Source organism: Manis pentadactyla, chromosome X (genome assembly GCF_030020395.1).
Source record: "Manis pentadactyla isolate mManPen7 chromosome X, mManPen7.hap1, whole genome shotgun sequence".
Lineage (NCBI taxonomy): Eukaryota > Metazoa > Chordata > Mammalia > Pholidota > Manidae > Manis > Manis pentadactyla.
In genome coordinates, this window is record NC_080038.1 from 35,527,599 (window position 1) to 35,547,182 (window position 19,584).

At 44.5% G+C, this 19,584-nt stretch overlaps 1 pseudogene; it reads left to right on the forward strand.

Moving 5' to 3' along the window:
* Positions 1–406: 406 nt before the first annotated feature.
* On the forward strand, positions 407–4,672 carry LOC118917484 (GTP-binding nuclear protein Ran-like; annotated as a pseudogene).
* The last annotated feature ends 14,912 nt before the right edge of the window (positions 4,673–19,584 follow it).

Genomic DNA, 19,584 nt, shown 5'->3' on the forward strand with positions numbered 1-19,584 from the left:
CATTTCTTTAGTGTCGCCCCCAAAGAAATTGCAGAGGACCATTCTGGGCCATTATCGCACCATTCCCCCAGACAGAAGGAGTGGTTTTTCTTCCTTGTTAGTCTTTTGGGTATTTTAAGATTGTCATCATCTGTTACGCAAAAAAAAAAAAAAAAAGAAAGAAATCAAACTTTCATTTTTTACCTTAATATTTCATAAGCTGAACTTCTTTTACTTTGTTCTATTGACATTTGTAGAAAGAGGTTTTTTCCAAGTCTGTTGCTTAGAATTAAGCTTCTGCAACCTACAGAGAGGTATCTTGTCCACCTGAATGTGCAGTAATATCCTGGCTGGTAAGGAGCCTCTAGTCCCACCATGCTTTTTTCCTGTCAGGCTGTACTAAAAGAAACAGAAGAGGCATACGGGTATGCCAGATGGTGAGAAATAGGCTTACAGCACTGAAATAGTGTTGTTTTTATTAAAAACTAGGCTAGTATTGAATGCCAGAAGGCGTGAAACCCAGCTCTGAGTAAGAATCTCCACATTTAGCATTTTTCTTGGCCCATCTGAACCTCCCACTGGGCAAGCCCAGCGGGCCCACCAGGCTACTGGGGGGCTTGTTGCAGGGCTGCCTGCATAGCACCCCAGAGGCCCAAGGGTGAGCCGGTGGGCCTACTCTTAAAGGGCCTTCCTGTCCCTGCACCCCATCACCACCAGACCAGAAGTCCTCAGTCCTGTGCTCTGTGACTCACCGATAATCTCCTTCATATTGGATTCTGATGTCCAAGAAAAGGCTGGAAACTTGAACCTGGTATGTTCTTGGCCTCCAAGAAATTCTAGACTTCTTCAGCATCAGTGAAGTTCACACCTCACCAAAAGTTTCCTCAAAACTATTAGCAACCTGGTTAGCCAGAGACGGGTAAGATTCTGCAAGGGAGGAACAACCTAAGACAGGCACAGTCACAGGGGGACCATCAGGTGAGAAATTGGGGATCAACAGAGGTGAGGCTTAGAACCTCACCCCCCCCCTGTTTTGAGAGAAATCTTCTGCATCCGTGGATGTTTTATTGCCCTTGTCTAGCTTGGATTAACACATAGTCTACAGGCACACACCTGATCATCTACATTTGCTCTCTTACAACACTAAACTATGTTTTCTACCTTTATCTTGCATCTACCTACCACTTCAGCATTTTATTAAAAATAATAATAATAATAAAGAGAGAAATGTGGTATCCACATATAAATCAAGTATAAAAATCAAACGAATATTCATATTTGAACTGATTGTTTATAGTTCATAATGCATGAGCAAAACCAAAAGTTTCTGTGATGACTGCCCTTGTACTGTTCACCATGTAACTTATTCACTATGTAAGAATTTGTTCTCCATGTAAGAACTTGTTCGTTATGCTTCAGAAGATTGGAGACTGACAAAAATTAGGCTTGGGGTGGATTAATGATTGTGCACTGAGCATTGACTCCCCTGTACAGAATTTTATTGTTGTTAACAACCATTTGATCAATAAGTATGAGAGATGCCCTCTCAAAAAAAAATGTACAGACTTCCAATTGTAAAATAAATAAGTAACCGGGATGTAATGTATAGCATAAGGAATATAGTCAAAATATTGTAACAACTTTGTATGGTGATAGCTGGTGCTAGAATTATCATGTATATAAATGTTGAATCACTGTGTTGTACACCTGAAACTAATGTAATACTGTGTGTCAACTACCCTTCAATAAAAAAATAATTATCTGCAAAAAAAAAAAACTATTAGCAACCAGTGTCCCTCAAATTCTGCACCTTAAAGGAAACCAGCATCTGAGAGGGTTAGGCTTCTCACCAATAAAGCCCTTGTTTACCTCCATCACCATACACTGAGCCCATTAACTTTTGCTGCAAAACAATCAATCCCAAAGCTTTAGTGCTTTAAGACACCGACTCTCGATGAAGCTCTCAGTTCTGCGGACTAGCAATCTGGGTTGAGCCCCACACTGATGGACTTGGCTCACCCCCATGTCTGCAATATTCACTGCCAGGCTGCCTGGGGACAGGTTGGTCTGGGATGGCTTTGGCCCATCAGATCATCTTTCTTCTGCATAGCCGCACATCCCCCAGCAGGCTAGCCTGGGTCTGTTCAGAAGAAGGTGGCTGGGGTGCAGGAGCACAAGCAAAAGCAGCAAAAATGTTCAAGGCTTCTTGAGAGGTCTGGACCAGGTACAACATTTTATATTTGATTGGTCAGAGCGAGCCCCAAGACCAGTCCAGGTCTTCCTCCTAATGGGAAGAGCTACTCCGCGTTGAGAAGGGGTGCAGGTAAAGAAAGTGTAAAAACTGTGGCCACTTTTTTTCTTCATAAATTGTGGATTGTGGTCAAATATACATAACATTAAAATTACCATTTTATCCATTTCACATATACAATTCAATGACATTAAATCATTCACATTGTTGTGCAATCATCACCACCATCCATTTTCAGAACTTTTTAAAAAATAGACTACAAAAAAGCTACCTTTTATTCATTTAGCACTTTTGCAATTAGTACAAGACCATTTCTTTTCACTGCCTCAAAAGTCCTCTGTGCTCCTTCCATTCATCCCTCCCTCTCCCCCAAACCCTGGCAACCATTCACCTTTTTACTGTCTCTGTGGCTTTGTTTTTCTAGAATGTCATATAGTTGGAATCATACAGTGTGTAACCTTTTCAGACTGGCTTCTTTCACTAAGTAATAGGCACTTAAGTTTCCTCCACTTCTTTTTATGGCTTGATAGCTTGTTTCATTTTAGTGCTGAATGTTATTCCATTGTCTGGGTGTGCCACAGCTTATTTATCCATTCATCTACTGAAGACATCTTCATTACTTCCAAGTTTTGGCAATTATGAATAAGCTGCTATAAACTTCCGTGTGCAGATGTTCGTGTAGATGTAAGTTTTCAACTTCTTTGGGTAAATATCAAAGAACACAATTGCTATATCATAAGGTAAGCAAATGTGCTGTTTTTAAGACACCACAAAACTAGTTGTCAAAGTGACTGTATGATTTTGCATTCCAACCACCAATGAATGAGAGATCCTGTTGCTCCACAACCTCACCAGCATTAGGTGATGCCAACTCCAGAACTTTTTAGTCATCCCGAACAAAAACTGTGTACCTATTAAACAATAACTGCTCTTTCTCCAGCCTCAGCTAGCCTCTATTCTATTTTCAGTTTGTATGAATTTGATTAGTCTAAATACCTCATGTAAGTGGAATTGTGGCCATTTTTGCAAATAATCTGTCACCTTCTCTTAATAGCAGGTAGGTTTATAGGGCGTCAGATTCTTCATCATGTACTTCTGTCCCACATTCCGGATGCAGCCATCCTTCCCAGAGGCATGTATAGTCCCAAGGTGCCTGGTCTCCTAGGGTGCACTGGTGGAAGATCTTATTTTGCCTGAAGCTCAGAGTTCAACCTGGACTTGGGAGTGGTGATCAGTGCCACAGGCAACTTAGCACAGATCTGCTCAGGCCCCTCTTTCTGTCCCTTGAAGATCAGTTCCCTCACACTCCAGGGAGCAGACACGATACCTCTGACATGCCCCAGCTGGCCAGATCGTGGAGGGGGTCAAAAGCCCCACCAGTTGCCCAGACCCACTGCACTCTCTACATGCATGTGCCATCTCCCTGAGCTCCCCTAGTAGACAGCAACATGGCTGCCCTCTGCCCCATGGTGCCCTGGACACCAAGCTGTGGAGATCCTGGGAAGGGAACTACCAAGGTGTCCGATCCCTTTCATTGACCTTCAAACTCCCTCTGATAACAGTGTGACCCGTAGCCTAGGACAGATGAGAGGTGAAAAGGAAAGGGCTGTGGAGAACGAGAGAGAGGAAAAAAGGAGAATGAGCGTATGTGGTAAGGAATTAACCTTAACCAAACAAAGGTCTGGCCTTTGCTCCTGACTCTTGATCTCTAAACCCTTGGAATATCTTGCCTGATAAGAGTGTCTTTGTTTACCTGGGAGCCATGCCGAATAGTCTAATAGCATCACTTATGGTGGGGGCTTTGGGTCACACAGTATCAGCTCAGCCTCTAGAGGTTTGGCAACCAACCACGTCTACATGACTGGCCCTAGTAAAAACTCTGGACACCAAGGCTCGGGTGAGCTTCCCTGGTTGGCCATATTCCATATGTATTGTCACCCAAACGTCATTTAACTGGTGAATTAGAGGTGTACATAGCCATGTTGGAGGTTCGGGCCCATTCCCTCATGTCCCAGGCTAGCAGAGGACCTATTAAATTCCATGTACAGGATACAGCTGATCAGGAAAAATTTGGTGCAGTGAGAGATGGCTATTATATCCAAACCCAGCATGTTGCTATAATGTTTGATGTAACAAGTGTTACTTATAAGAATATGTGTAACTGGCATAGCAGTCTGGTACAAGTGTGTGGAAACATCCCCATCTTGTGTGGCAACAAAGTAGATACTAAGGACAGGAATGTCAAGGCAAAAATCCATCACCTTCCATCGAAAGAAGAATCTTCAGTACTATGGCATTTCTGCTAAAAGCAACGGCAGCTTTGAAAAGTCCTCCCTGTGGCTTGTTCAAAATCTAACCGGAGACCCTAACTTGGACTTTGTCGCCATGCCTGCTCCTGCCCCACCAGAGGTCATCATGAACCCAGCCTTGGCAGTGCGATAGGAGGCTGGTAGAGCAGGGGCCCCCTCAGCATGCCCCTCACCATTTCCACATGTATCAAACACCTCTATCTTCTCGTGGCTGACAAGCAATTTTATGGCATCCAAGCCAACTGCAGGCTGGCTGCTTCTATAATGCATGTGCCTTCTGCAAATTAAAACTTTCATCTTTATTTTCAAGTTCTTAATAGGAAAGATACATTTGGTTTAAAAACCCATTTGCCTTATGACAAGAAATTTCAACATCTCATCCGTCCACTAAAGAGGAGCTCCAGTCTTTAAATATAATTCCAACTGTTGCACAATTTTCAATGGCTGATAAACAAAAAAAAAAGTCAATTGCTTACCTGTGCCAACAAAGTTTCTCCTTCATGGTTGACTAGCAAGCATTCAAAATCTTCATCATTAAAAAGTCTAGATCAGGAATTGTGCGTGGCCGTTGCAAGCATAAAACTTCATATAAAAAGTCATGGTGTGTAAGAACTTATTCACTATGTAAGAATTTGTTCACCATGGTCATTTGTTCAACTTGGTCATTGTGCTTCAGAAGATAGGAGACTGATGAGAATTAGGCTTGGGGTGGATTAATGATTGTGCATTGAGTCCCCTGTACAGAATTTTATTGTTGTTAACTGTTAACAACCATTTGATCAATAAATACGAGAGATGCCCTCTCAAAAAAAAAATATATATATATATATATTCAGAGAAGGACATTAAAAAAAAAGTCATGGTGATGAAAACAAATTGGTAGTTTGGTTAGAAGCCACCAATCCCTCCCACGCTAGTATTAACTTTGCAAGGTGTCTCTGCCCTTCATTCCTCCCGTCCAAGGACAGAATAGGATAGGGTCTATTTCTCCACCCCCTTCCCCAGAGTCTGGGCTGACCTTGTGACCTGATTTGCCAATAGAAGGGGGCAGAAGTGACTTGGGACTTTTCCAATTACATCAAGAAGCTTGAGGCTTTGGCCTTGATTATCTTGGAAGGTTCTGGTTGCCATGTAAGGAAGTCCATCTAGTCTACTAGAGCCTGAAGAGCCATGGAGGAGAGGAGACCTGAGGGCATCCTAGCCCACAGCCAGCCATGCCACTGTGGCCATACTGGAGCTTCCAGCACAGCTGAACCTCCCTCTTGAGCGATTCCAGGAAAAACTGGCAGGGGAAGTGTCCAGCCAACCAGCACAATCACGCAAATCATAAATCATTGTTGTTCTGGGCCATGAGTCTTTGGGATAGCTTGTTACACAGCAAAGGCTAACTAAAACACAAGCTCAATTTATTATTAAAGAAACCAAAAGATGTAACAGGAGGGGGAGGTGGGTGGGTATGGAGACAAAACAAAATTGGCCCTAACTTGATCATCGTTGAAGCTGAGGATTCACTATATGCTCATCGATTTTTGCACGTTTGCAATTTTCCATAGTGAAAAGGAAACAAGAAAAGGGAAGGTGGGAAAATTTTCGTTAGAAAAATGTACATGCATACTTGATAATTAACACCTTTTCTAATAGTTTCTATTTAATTTGTTTATATGATTGTATAATACACAGAAAGAAACATTTTTTTTCCCTAGCAGGTTCCATGTTGACTCTCTAAATGTTCCCCAGTTCACGCCTGAATGTCATAGAGATATTACATAAATTTTCTGGGTGTGTCATTCGGTGAACGAGGCCGAGGAACCCGGTCAACGCCACATCCAGAAGCTGTGCACAGGCAGCTGGCGCCTCCACCAGGCAGGGCTCCCGCGGCCTCAGGGACAGCCAGCTAGGCCCTCCCTCGCCGCGTCACGAGCCGGCGGCGCCTGCGCCTAGGCGCGTCGGCTTGACTGCGTGGGCTCGGGCGTCCGGGTTGGGGAAGGCGCAGGGAGGAACCGAGCCGCTCCAAACCACCCCGGGAGGGGCCGGAAGCTTCTCTGACCGATCGGGCCGTGCCTGGACCCCCGCGTACGTCCTTCGGAGGGCACTGGGGGCAGGCGCGGCGCCTGGGGCTGCCAGGATTCTGGGAGCGGGGATCCAGCCCTCGAGCCACAGTCTCCCGGAGCTCCGGCACCCCGGCCTCCGATCCTGGACGACCGTAAACCCTGCACTGCGGGATGCCCGCCGCCCGCATCCAGCCCCGAAGGGCAGGGGCGCGGCGCCCCTGGCCGCATGGGGCGGCCAGCGCAGTCCCAGCACAGCCCCGGGGGCGCCGGGCGGCCGGCGGTGGAGGGCGGCTGGGGCTCTGCAGGCCGTGTAGAACCGGAGTTTCAACTGCCTCGTTGATTCCATCCCTGTTTCCTAAAGACATTTGCCCTGACTGATCAAGTTCTCGGGCCTCGGAGCCACCCTCTCAGGAAGCCCTCTTTCCTTCCAAGGACGCCCAGAATCCGCGCGGGGAGCGGGAGGGAGGGAAGAGGGCGGGGGTGGGTGCGGGGGGAAGAACTGCATTGGCCGCATCGCATCCGCAGCGGAAGATGCTGACACCCTCGGTCCGGCCCCCTCCCCCGGGGCTCAGCGCTCGGGTTCCTGGTGCCAGGCTGCAGACAAATGAGCACACAGGACACGCGGACTAGAACATAAACAAGGTTATTTTATGACTTCCTTTTTATTTTGTTTGCACATTAATTAATAAACTACTGTACCGGAAAAAAAAGATAAAACAAGCAAGCAGAATCCAAATATCCTTTCGGTTGCCATTTAGTTATATAAGGACGAATTAAGGCTAGTCGGCGGTAATTCCTCCAGTGCCACGCTCCGCAGTAGAGCCCCGGCAAGGCCTTTGATCAGAGGGAAAGCGCGCACGGGCTCCGGGGGCAAGGGTAGAAAGTGGGGCAGGTTCTACCAGCAGTTCCCGTGATACTCGAGCTCCTAGGGGGCACTTGTCACATGTCACCGAACTAGGCCCAGCTGAAGGCCACCAGCCCTACCCAAGTTCTACCTTCCCTCTTCCCGTCCCTGCAGGGATGGGCCCCAGGCAGCTTCCCCTTTCCCCTGGCCCTCCCTCCACACCGCATGGTCAGAGTCACTGGGGCTTGTGGCAGACACTTGCCCCAAGGTTTTGGACCAGTAGAGTCCCCTTGCCCAAGAATTTAGGATTGGGATGGTGAAAGAAAAAACAGTGTCTAAGAAGAGCCAGAGACCATTCTGTGTAAATCCGGGAGCTGTGGAACACTGCAGGCCTGAGGAGGCAGAGGGAGCAGTAGTCTGGCCAAGGGAGGGAGAGAGACAGATAAAGAGATGCTAGCACAGAAAGGGACAGGCCACAGGAATTCTGCCTGTGCTCCCTGCCACCTTCTAGGCCTTTCTCAGGCCCACAGTCGCATCCTCCTGTCTTCTGTAGTAATAAAGCCTGTCCTCAGGTTGACCAGGTACCTGTGACCTGTAACTTGCTTCTGAGGTTCAGTGAGCTTAAAACTTCTGTTATTTGTACTCAACAGAGTTCTAAATAATATGCCCTCAAACAAAGCTGTCTTCCTCAGTTAAGCTAAAGGAAAAAAAAAGATTTTGTGTTTTAGAGCAGTTTTAGGTTCACAGCAAAATTGAAAGGAAGGTACAGCAAGTACCCATCTACCCCCTGCCTTGGCCCCACACGTGCATAGCTTCCCCAGTTATCAACATGCCACCAGAGTGGGACATTTACTACAATCGTGACCCTTCATTGACACAGCGTGGTCACCCAAAGCCCATAGTCTACATTAGGGGTCACTCTTGGTGTTGTACATTCTATGGGTCTGGGCAAATGTACAACGACATAGGTCCATCATTACGGTATCATGCAGGGTAACTTCACTCTCCTACAGACCCTCTGTGCTCTGCTGATTCACCCCCCTACCCCCAAGCTCTGGCCACCTCTGATCCCTTTACTGTCTCCACAGCTTTGTCTTTTCTAGAATGTCATACAGTTGGAATCATGGTATGTGGCCTTTCCAGATTGGCTTCTTTCACTTAGTAATTCATTTTACTTTTATGGTAAAAGTTTCCTGCTTACATTTCCCAATCCTTTTCTCCTGTATACACAGTACATAATACCCTCCAATTGAGGGAAAAAAGCTTATTTCAGGCCTACAAATAAATCGGAATGAAATGTTTTTCCTTTGAGAAAAGGGAAAATAACACTTGCTGAATTTTGGAACAGTTCTAGTATCAGCCACAGCCCAACCTGTCTAAAGAGTTCTCCGGCTTCATTTTCCAGAGCAGGGCTGTTGAAAACCTGCTCAGGGACGCATGCTCAGAATAGTGGCTGCTTCACCCAAGGATGAGCATGACCCCTAAGGTTCAGTGTCCATGGAATTGTCCTGAGGGCTGTGTCTCCGCATTGCCAAGAGCGTGGCGCCATCTGCAGCAAGCAGAGCCCAGCAATGCTCTGCATCAAGCCGAAACCCCAGGGGCCTGTTTCAGGAGCACCTGCAAAGATTCATTGCTCCCTTCTTTCTCTGGAGGTCATGATTACTGTGCTACTGGCAGGTCTTTCCCTTACTTAATCCCCACAATATCCCAGAGCATTCTCCCATCAGCCATAATAATAATAATTGGAACAACAGCCATTGACACTTGCTGACTGGCATCTTGCTAAGCAGTTCATATGTATTTATTTAATTTTCATCACTTTATGAAGCAGGTAATAGTACCCCCCAACTTTAGCACTGACGAAGTTGAGGCACAGAGAAACTACATTAAGTGCTCACGGTCACACAGCTTAGACGTGAGGATTTGAGTGCAGATAGTCTAGTTCCAGAGTCGATCTGTTAACCACTCCACTGTGATGAGGCAGATATTAGTTATGTATAGCTGTGTAATAAATCACTCCAAAACTTGGCAGCTTAAAACAATAGACAGCTATCACATACAGGTCCTGAGGGCCAAACCTCTGGGTGCTCTGGCTCAGGGGGTCTTGTAGGGAAGGCTAGAGTCAAGCTGTTGGCCAGGGCTGAACTCTCTGAAGACTTGCCTGGGCCCTAGAGGATCTGCTTCTAAGCTTATCCACCTGGCTGTTGGCAGGAGGCTTCTGTTCCTCACCACGTGGGCCTCTCCACAGGGGTGCTTGAGACAAGGCTTTGGCCAGTGTGAGTGATGAGAGGGAGAGAGTGAGACAGGCTGAGAGTTGAGCCACCTGCCTTTTATGACCTTGTCTCTTGGTCACTGTCATCATTTCTGCCTTATTCTATTTATTTGGCCCAGCTCACACCCAACAGGAGGGGATTAAACAAACACCTGAATACCAGGAAGCAGAGATCATCTTGGAGGCTGGCTACCACAGGCAGGAAGAAACAAAACAGGAAAGGACCTTGCCCTCAGAGAAACCTAAAACCTGCTCTAGAGGTAACAGCAAAAAGCTATCCAACCCTGTGCAAATGTTGGTCACCTCTCAACCAGCCCTTGTCCCATGTGTGCCACATTTCACCAGGCACTATGGGGAGAAGTAGAGCTCTGTGAGGACAGGTTCTGTGTCTTAGATGCCATATGGTTGCCAGGCTTCCATGAGTATTTTTTATTGACTGACACTAAAGAAGTAAAAGATGCATTCACTGCTCTTAGAAAGTTAACCTATTTTTTTTTATTTTGGTATCATTAATCTACAATTACATGAGGAATATTATGTTTACTAGGCTCTCCCCTTCACCAAGTCCCCCACACACACCCCATTACAGTCACTGTCCATCAGCCTAGTAAGATGCTGTAGAGTCACTACTTGTCTTCTCTGTGTTGCACATCCCTCCCAGTGACCCCCCCACATTATACATGCTAACCATAATGTCCTCTTTCTTTTTCCCCCCCTTATCCCTCCCTTCCCACCCATCCGACCCAGTCCCTTTCCCTTTGATAACTGTTAGTCCATTCTTGGATTCTGTGATTCTGCTGATGTTTTGCTCCTTCAGTTTTCCCTTTGTTCTTATACTCCACATATGAGTGAAATCATTTGGTACTTGTCTTTCTCTGCCTGGCTTATTTCACTGAGCTAATACCCTCTAGCTCCATCCATGTTGTTGTAAATGGTAGGATCTGTTTTTTCTTATAGCTGAGTAATATTCCATTGTGTATATGTACCACATCTTCTTTATCCAGTCATCTACTGATGGACACTTAGGTTGCTTCCATTTCTTGGCTATTGTAAATAGTGCTGCAATAAACATAGGGGTGCATCTGTCTTTTTCAAACTGGAGTGCTGCATTCTTAGGGTAAATTCCTAGAAGTGGAATTCCTCGGTCAAATGGTATTTCTATTTTGAGCTTTTTGAGGAACCTCCATACTGCTTTCCACAATGGTTGAACTAATTTACATTCCCACCAGCAGTGTAGGAGGGTTCCCCTTTCTCCACAACCTCGCCAACATTTGTTGTTGTTTGTCTTTTGGATGGTGGCGATCCTTACTGGTGTGAGGTGATATCTCATTGTGGTTTTAATTTGCGATGATTAGCGATGTGGAGCATCTTTTCATGTGTCTGTTGGCCATCTGAATTTCTTCTTTGGAGAAGTGTCTGTTCAGCTCCTCTGCCCATTTTTTAATTGGATTGTTTGCTTTTTGTTTGTTGAGGTGTGTGAGCTCTTTATATATTTTGGATGTCAACCCTTTATCGGATATGTCATCTATGAATATATTCTCCCATACTGTAGGATGACTTTTTGTTCTATTGATGGTGTCCTTTGCTGTACAGAAGCTTTTCAGCTTGATATAGTCCCACTTGTTCATTTTTGCTTTTGTTTCCCTTGCCCAGGGAGATATGTTCATGAAGAAGTCGCTCATGTTTATGTCCAAGAGATTTTTGCCTATGTTTTTTTCTAAGAGTTTTATGGTTTCATTACTTACACTCAGGTATTTGATCCATTTCGAAGTTGCTTGTGTGTATGGGGTTAGACAATGATCCAGTTTCATTCTCTTACATGTAGCTGTCCAGTTTTGCCAACACCAGCTGTTGAAGAGGCTGTCATTTCCCCATTGTATGTCCATGGCTCCTTTATCGTATATTAATTGACCATATATGTTTGGGTTAATGTCTGGAGTCTCTATTCTGTTCCACTGGTCTGTGGTTCTGTTCTTGTGTCAGTATCAAATTGTCTTGATTACTGTGGCTTTGTAGTAGAGCTTGAAGTTGGGGAGCAAGATCCCCCCTGCTTTATTCTTCCTTCTCAGGATTGCTTTGGCTATTCAGGGTCTTTGCTGGTTCCATATGAATTTTTTAACTATTTGTTCCAGTTCATTGAAGAATGATGTTGGTAATTTGATAGGGATTACATTGAATCTTAGATTGCTTTGGGCAGGATGGCCATTTTGACAATATTAATTCTTCTTAGCCAAGAGCATGGGATGAGTTTCCATTTGTTAGTGTCCTCTTTAATTTCTCTTAAGAGTGTCTTGTAGATTTCAGGGTATAGGTCTTTCACTTCCTTGGTTAGGTTTATTCCTAGGCATTTTATTCTTTTTGATGCTATTGTGAATGGAATTGTTTTCCTGATTTCTCTTTCTATTAGTTCATTGTTGGTGTATAGGAAAGCTACAGATTTCTGTGTGTTAATTTTGTATCCTGCAACTTTGCTGAATTCCAATATTAGTTCTAGTAGTTTTGGAGTGGAGTCTTTAGAGTTTTTTATGTACAATATCATGTCATCTGCAAATAGTGACAGTTTGACTTCTTCTTTACCAATCTGGATTGCTTGTATTTCTTTGTTTTGTCTAAGAAGGCGGCTCCCTGGCAATGATGTGATGACCCCATTTGAAGGAAGAACATGTTACAGAAAGGAGTGGTCAGTAGAGAGTGTATATCAGGACTTCCTAACCTGTACACACACCAAAAATGACAGTATTTGCTTTGTTCATTTGAGAGTGCCTATCAGAGGCTTAGGAAAACTATTTTATTTCCTTTATAGTATACAATTATGGTAATAAAAAAGGATTTGGTGATGATATAAAATATGGAATTTGTATAAAATTCAAATAAAATTCCTATAAAATGCACAGCTATCAGTTCTTGGGGCAGGCCTGAGCCCCATTCCCAACACCTAGAAAGCCATGGCCCTCTGGCTGGGAAGCTCTGCTCTGGAGCCCACTGGCCCACAGAGCAGGAATCTGGCAGAGTTCCACCTGCTGCAGGCGAGAGACAAGCTGACCAAGAGGTCCCCACGTGGTGGTATGTTGGTTAGCTGTGGCTGTATAACAAAACTTAGCAGCTTAAAATAACAGTGAACACTTATTATTGCACACGGTCTGTGGGGCAGGAGTCTGGGAGTGCCTCTCAGGCGGTTCTGATTCAGGGTCTCTCATGAGGTTGCCGTCAAGCCTGGGCTGCAATCTCTGGGACTTGCCTGGGCTGGAACATCCACTTGCAAAATGGTGGACTCACATGGTTGGCAAGTCAGCACTGGCTGTTGGCAGGAGGCCTCAGTTCCTCACCACATCGGCCTCTCCTCAGCGCTATATGAGTGTCCTCACAAAACAGCAGCTGGCTCTCCTCAGAACAAATGATCCAAGAGAGAGCCAGGTGGAAGCTGCAGTGTCTTACGGCCTAACCTCAGAAGTCACACACTGTCCCTCCCACAGTATCCTATTGACTACACAAGCCAGATCTGTTCATTGTGGGAGGATTGTACACCCAGAGGCCATCATTTGGGGCCATTTTTGAGGCTCCTGCTGCAGGTGGTCTCTAGGGTAAACAGCTAGGGCTCTGCACTCCTACCCTGGCCTATGTGAACTATTCCTCTGGGCTATTCTCTTTCCTCATTTCTGATTTTGTGCTTGCTTTATCAGTTACAATTAGGAGTGGCTGGTAAAACTGAAAACAAGTGGTTTGAAAAAGATAGAAGTTTATTTCTATTTCATTTAAAAGAAGTCCAGACATAAGCAGACCAAGGTTGATAGGGTGGCTCCATGGGCATCTAGGATCCAAGTTCTTTCTGTCTTTTTATTCCTTCATCCTTGGGGGATGGCTTCCATCCCTCAGATCACAAAAATGGTTGCTGGAAGTCTGTCATTACACCCACATTCTAGGCAGGAAGTAAGGAAAGAGCAAGGGACAAAAGACCTTTCCTAGAAAACTCATCCACCACTTCTACTCACATCTCAATGGTCATCCTTGGCTGCAAAGGAGGCTGAGAATGTCATTTTCTATCTGGCACATTGCTGCCCCCAATAATATAAATGTACTGTTGGTAAGGGGGAAGGGGAGAAAGATGATTGGATAGGCATGTCTACCACTTTTGCTAAGCAAACTTCATACAAAATAATTTGGTCCCCCAGGTTCCTTTAGTGTGAGCAGGAGGGCTCTTGATGGAGAACATGGATATTTCTGGCCCACATAAACTTATGTTCAGTGAAAGAAACATGTCCTTCTTTAAGTCAATATAGTGGCACCTAGCCTACATATCAGTTTGAGGGCCTTTGGATATTCCAAGGCAGTTCTTGGAATTGATGGTGGGCATCCAGGGATCTTTTTCTGGTTGGCAGTGCTGGAACCTGGAGTCCAGCCCCTCAGGTGTTACCACCCAGCTAGCTCTCTTGGGTCTTCTCTTGGGCCACCTTCCCAGGGCTCTTCCCCCAAGCAGAGCACCCCCACTGTTCACAGGGCTGCCAACCTCTGTCCTTGGGACTCTCTGCCCCTTCCTCCCTGCTCTTCCCTTGTCACTCAGCAGTCAGCCCAGGCTTTCCCTGAGGACTGGAAAGAGGACTTGCCTTGAGCAGCTCAGCTTTTGCCCCCCTTCCCCAAACCCCAAAACCCTGAGGAAGAAACCACACAGTCCTGGCTGGGCCTGCCTAGAGAAGAAAATACCAGGAGAGCTAGAAAATCATAGTTCAATACATTATCCTGCCTCGAGGCATAGACTGGGACCAACCTGGGAGTGCAAGGAGCTTAAACTTTATTCTGTAGGCAGCAGAAGCTACTGGAGTTTTGGAAAGAAGGAAAATGATGTGACCAGCTGTGCATTTTAGAAAAACGATTCTGGAGGCAGTGGGAGGTTGAACTGGAGCTGGGAGACCCACAAGCAAGGACACCAATTGGGAGATGCCTGCCAGGTTCTCAAGGAGACACAATTAGGCTGTCCAGATGACATCTTGAAAGGATTTTGGTTATAGAATTGATAGAATGCAGTGGCACTGAAAGTGGGAGGTAGAAAGAGAAGAGAAAGATGAGTCTGCATTTTCTACCTGTAGTGGCTGAATAATGATTTCAGGCACTTATTTAGCACTTATTATATACCTGACACTGTTCTAAGCACTTTACATGCACCGATTCATTTACTCCTCCTGCAGTAGGTTTAATGATTATCACCATTCCCATTTTACAGATAAGGAAACTGACGCCCCAAGAAGTTAACTTGCCCAAGGACACATAACCGGTAAGTGGAGGAGCTAGGAAAGAAAGTGAGGTATTTTAGCTTCAGACACAGTTTCTGGAAGGAGTTCTTTAGTGGAACACCCAACTCCACACTCTTCCCTTGGCAAAAGCTGATTGGACCAGGATGAACACTTGAGCTGAGACAAGTTAATACACAGGCTGAATACACCTTAGGAGGCGGCCTGCAACGTATGAGTCCGGACAATCCCACTTGGTGATTGAAACTAGAACGCACTGGAAGACTCATCAGTTAACTGTGGGAGCAGAAGCTAAAAGGTCATGATGGGGGTAGGCCATGAGTAAGCAGAGGTTATGAGGGAACAGAAAGGATGAATGAGTAAGCAGAGGATGTGGTCATTAGACAGAGCAGACAGCAGCTTGCCCAGAAGCAGGGTGGATGCCATGAGAAGGCAGCGTGGAGGAGTCCCAGGCACTTGCTGCCTGGGCTTGTTTCTGCGTTTTGCAGCTTGACAAGACCCTGAGGCCTGTCTCCATGACTGCCCCACGTGGGACCTACAGTTGAGTTCACTGAGAAGTAACTATTTCCTATAACCTAAAAAGTCCCAATTATATTGGAAATGTTGTCAACAGATTTGGGGACAACAGGAAGAAGAGGAGCCAATCAAAGAGATGTCTATAGGAGGCTTTGAAAAGCTCTAACTTATCCTGGAAATCTAGCAGGCTGCCAGCATGCACAGGGCTGTGTACACGCCCAAGGAAGACACACTAGTGAGGCACACTAGCGCCGGCCCTACGCTCTTGTCCCTGGCTGACTTTGAGGCTCTGTGTAAGCAGAAAGAGAAGGCTAAGGCAGAGCTGTGAACTGCCTGGCTGAGCATTGAAGGTGTGTCCTAACAGATACACAGAACCCTCCAGCAATGACTGGGAGACCTATCGGTTCCAGAACCTTAAGGAAAGCTCTGTCCACTTGTTAGCTGACCACTGAGTTCTGAGCAGAGACTTCAGTGGCCAATGATGACAAAGAATACACTTCACAGAATTAGTTCAGAAACAAACAACAAGAATAAACAATAGCAACAACTAACACTGGAGTGGGGGATACTTTGATTCCCAGACTTGTCACATTACATTATTGAAAGCATCCAATTTTCAACAAATTGATATGAATGAAAAGAACCCAAAGTGGCAATGGTCACACATTATCTGTGAATATACTAAAAAGCATTGAATTGTGTACTTTAAATGGGTGAATTGTATGGTATGTAAAATACATCTTAATAAATCTGTTTTTAAAAAAAGAATGCTTCACCACTTCATACTTTATGCTGAATTTTCTGATTTTAAGAAAGCTATTCATTTGGTAAAATGTTAATCAAGATTAAACAATTATTTCAAACTTAAATATTGATGTTGATAGTCACTAAAATTCACTGAAATTTATGAAATTGTCAATGGTTGGCTTACTGAAATTATTTCTAAGGTCAAAACTAAATTCTCTCCTCAGACATAAGATGTAGAAACATGATAGTGTAGTATGTAGAACTCTCAATAGACTCTGAGCATAAAAAGAAATTAAATCTGAAACAATTATGGCAAAATATTAACATCTGACAAAGCTAGGTGCTGGGTACATGGGTATTTATTATTCTCTCTTCATATTTCAAATGTAGAAAATAATTCATAATAAAAATGTAAAAGAAAACAGTGCTACCAAACACCAATTTTAATGGCTAAAATTAAAAAGACTGACAACACCAAGTGCTGCCAAGGGCGTGGAGCAACCAAAACTTTCGTACACTGCTGATGATGGGAATATCAAATGTTACAACTCTGGAAATGGTTTGGTACTTCCTTATCAATTTAAACACAGAATAACCATATGACTCAGCCATTTTACTCTTAGATATTTACTCAAGAGAAATGAAAACATACATCCACATAAAATCATGTACAAATGTACATGGCATAATAGCTTTTAAAAAATTGGAAATAGAACAAATATCCATCAACATGCAAATGATAAATGGTGGTATATCCAAACAATGGATACTACTCATCAATAAAAAGGAATGAACTACTGACATATGCAACAACATGGATCAATATAAAAAAACATGCCATGTGAAAAAAGCAAGACACAAAACGGTACATACTGTCATATTCCATTTATGGGACCTATAGAAAGTCAAATCTAATTAAGAGTGACAGAAAGTAGATCAGTGATTGCGTGTGGATTGGGATGGCAGGAGAAGATTGGGAAGGGACACAACTGAACGTTTTAGGGTAATAATATCTTGGATACCTTGACTGTGATAGTGGTTAGACATATGTGTACATTTGTCAAAATCCATCAAAATGTACACTTAAATCTGGCTCATTTGAGTGTATGTAAAGTGCACTTTAATAAAACTGTTGGGGTTTTTAAGTATACAGATGTAGGGGAGGTGTCCAGGAGCCTTTGATTACCGGTATGCAATGGATTCCCATGGTGTGGGGGCAGGAAGGAGAGAAGGGGGATGTGGTATGGCCTCGGACAGAATCCACACCAAGGTCACAATTTGGTTTCTATTTTCTCAAGACAGAGGAAATATGGATCATGTGTATAGCCTGAGGATGAAGCCTGGAGCAAGAGAGAGAAAAAACATAAGAGAGACTAGGGAAATCGTGAGAGGCCTCAGATATGTCTGACGAAAAGGATGGGCTCAAGGGCACAAGTGCTGGGTCAGCCTTGGGAAGGTGCACAGCCACTCAGGCAGTCTCTGAATTAGGAAGGCCCTAATAGGCGGATGGAGACACGTGAGCTGAGAGTTCATCAAGCCTTGGTGGAAAAAGAGGCCCAGTTATCTGGCCAGACTGTGCTGTGGGTGCCTGGAGCTGGGAGAGCAGCACAAGGCTTTAAACCTGCAGTTAGGAGGAGCAGGGAGGCCCCTGGTTTAAGTTCAAGGATTTTCAGACATCAGGCTGGAGCTCATTAATCAGTAATGAAGCCAGTCAGTGTGTTTATGGATTTTACCTTTGCAACCTGGGAGCAAAGTGGTGGAACAAACATTTTAAATGCCTCGCCCAGCCCCCTGGCTTCTCGCACAAGGTAAGCCGGCCTTACTGAATCTCTACATGGACCTGTCTCGGGAGGGTGGGGAGGCTCCTGTGCAGCCCCCCCAAGCCTGCCTGGCCTGTGCCCTCTAGCCAGATGCCTGTGTCTTGGTCCTCTGCTTGCGGGTCTCTCCACTTCTATGCACTAGGCTGCCTCAGACTCGTGGCCAGGCCCCAGGTTGGGGGTGTGCCTTTGCTGACTGTCAGCCTCCAAGGTCCCTCTGCTCAAGGAGGAGAGTCATCAGAAGTGTTGGGACTCAGCTTCCTCTAGAGCCCTAATCTTTCCTCTGCTTCCCAGCTGCTCAGTCATCCTGAGGGAGTTAAATGAAAGCAGACCCCTCTCTTCACCAAAGAAGAAAAGCCCTCCCGTGAGGTGACTTTCTGGCAGAGCACACGCACTTTTTATGGTAGTCCGTCACATTACATCCTCATCTGTTGGAGTTTTTTCATCTTAATTATTTTGTGATTACAAAATTACATGTCCCTTGGAAGACATTCAAACAATGTACAAATGTATAATATAGAATATTCTCTAAGCTTACACCTTGCAGAAATAACCCCTGCTCACTTTGGTCTATATTCCTCAGGATATGTACAAATATTCTTTTATATATACAAGAATGTGTTTATTTCATTTTTATTTTTTATTGTTGCGAAATATAACAGTTTAAAAACATAGCATTGTATGAAATATAAAAATTTAAAAATTTTATAAAATTTGAAATGAAAATTAAAATTTACCATTTTAACTTTTTTAAGCATATAGTTCAGTGGCATTAAGTACATGCACGCTGTCATGCAAACATTACCACCATCCATCTCCAGAATATTTTCATCTTCCCAAATTGACACTCTGTCCCCATTAAACACTAACTTCCTCTGACCCTCCTTGCAGCCCCTGGCAATCACCATTGGACTTTCTATCTCCAAGGGTTTGGCTACTCTAGGGACCTCATATAAATGGAATCATACAGTGTTTGTTCTTTTGTGTCTAGCTTATTTCTCTTTACATAATGTCTCAGGATTCATCCATTTTGTAGCACATGGCAGAATTTCCTTCCTTCTTAAGGCTGAATTATATTTGATGGTGTGGCTATAGCACATTTTGTTTATCCCTCCATCCATTGATGGACATTGGGTTACTCCATAAGAAATCATTCTTATATGAAAGAATATCAGTTAATCCCAATGATTTTCTCTCTCACCCCAATCTAGTTTCTACACAGAAGAGATCAGCGGGCACGCCTTTTCTCTTTCCAGGTCCATATTGTATAATTAGATGGCTCCCAAGGCCAAGCCCCTCTGACAGTCTGCATCCTCTAGTGTTTTTTTGTCTCTGTGCCTTGGTCCTTCTGATTTTGCTTTTCTTCTAGTTTCTATCTCCTAAAACTGTCCCTGTGTTCCCGGTGCCTAGCCCATCCCTTCTTGGCCTCCATGACTAGTCTCACTCTCCCCTTGTCCAGGGGCTCCTGCTGTTTATATCCACAGCAGCACTTTATAGATTAGCACATCACTTACCTCCTATTCATATTATGACTCCCCAACTAACTGAAGGTGCC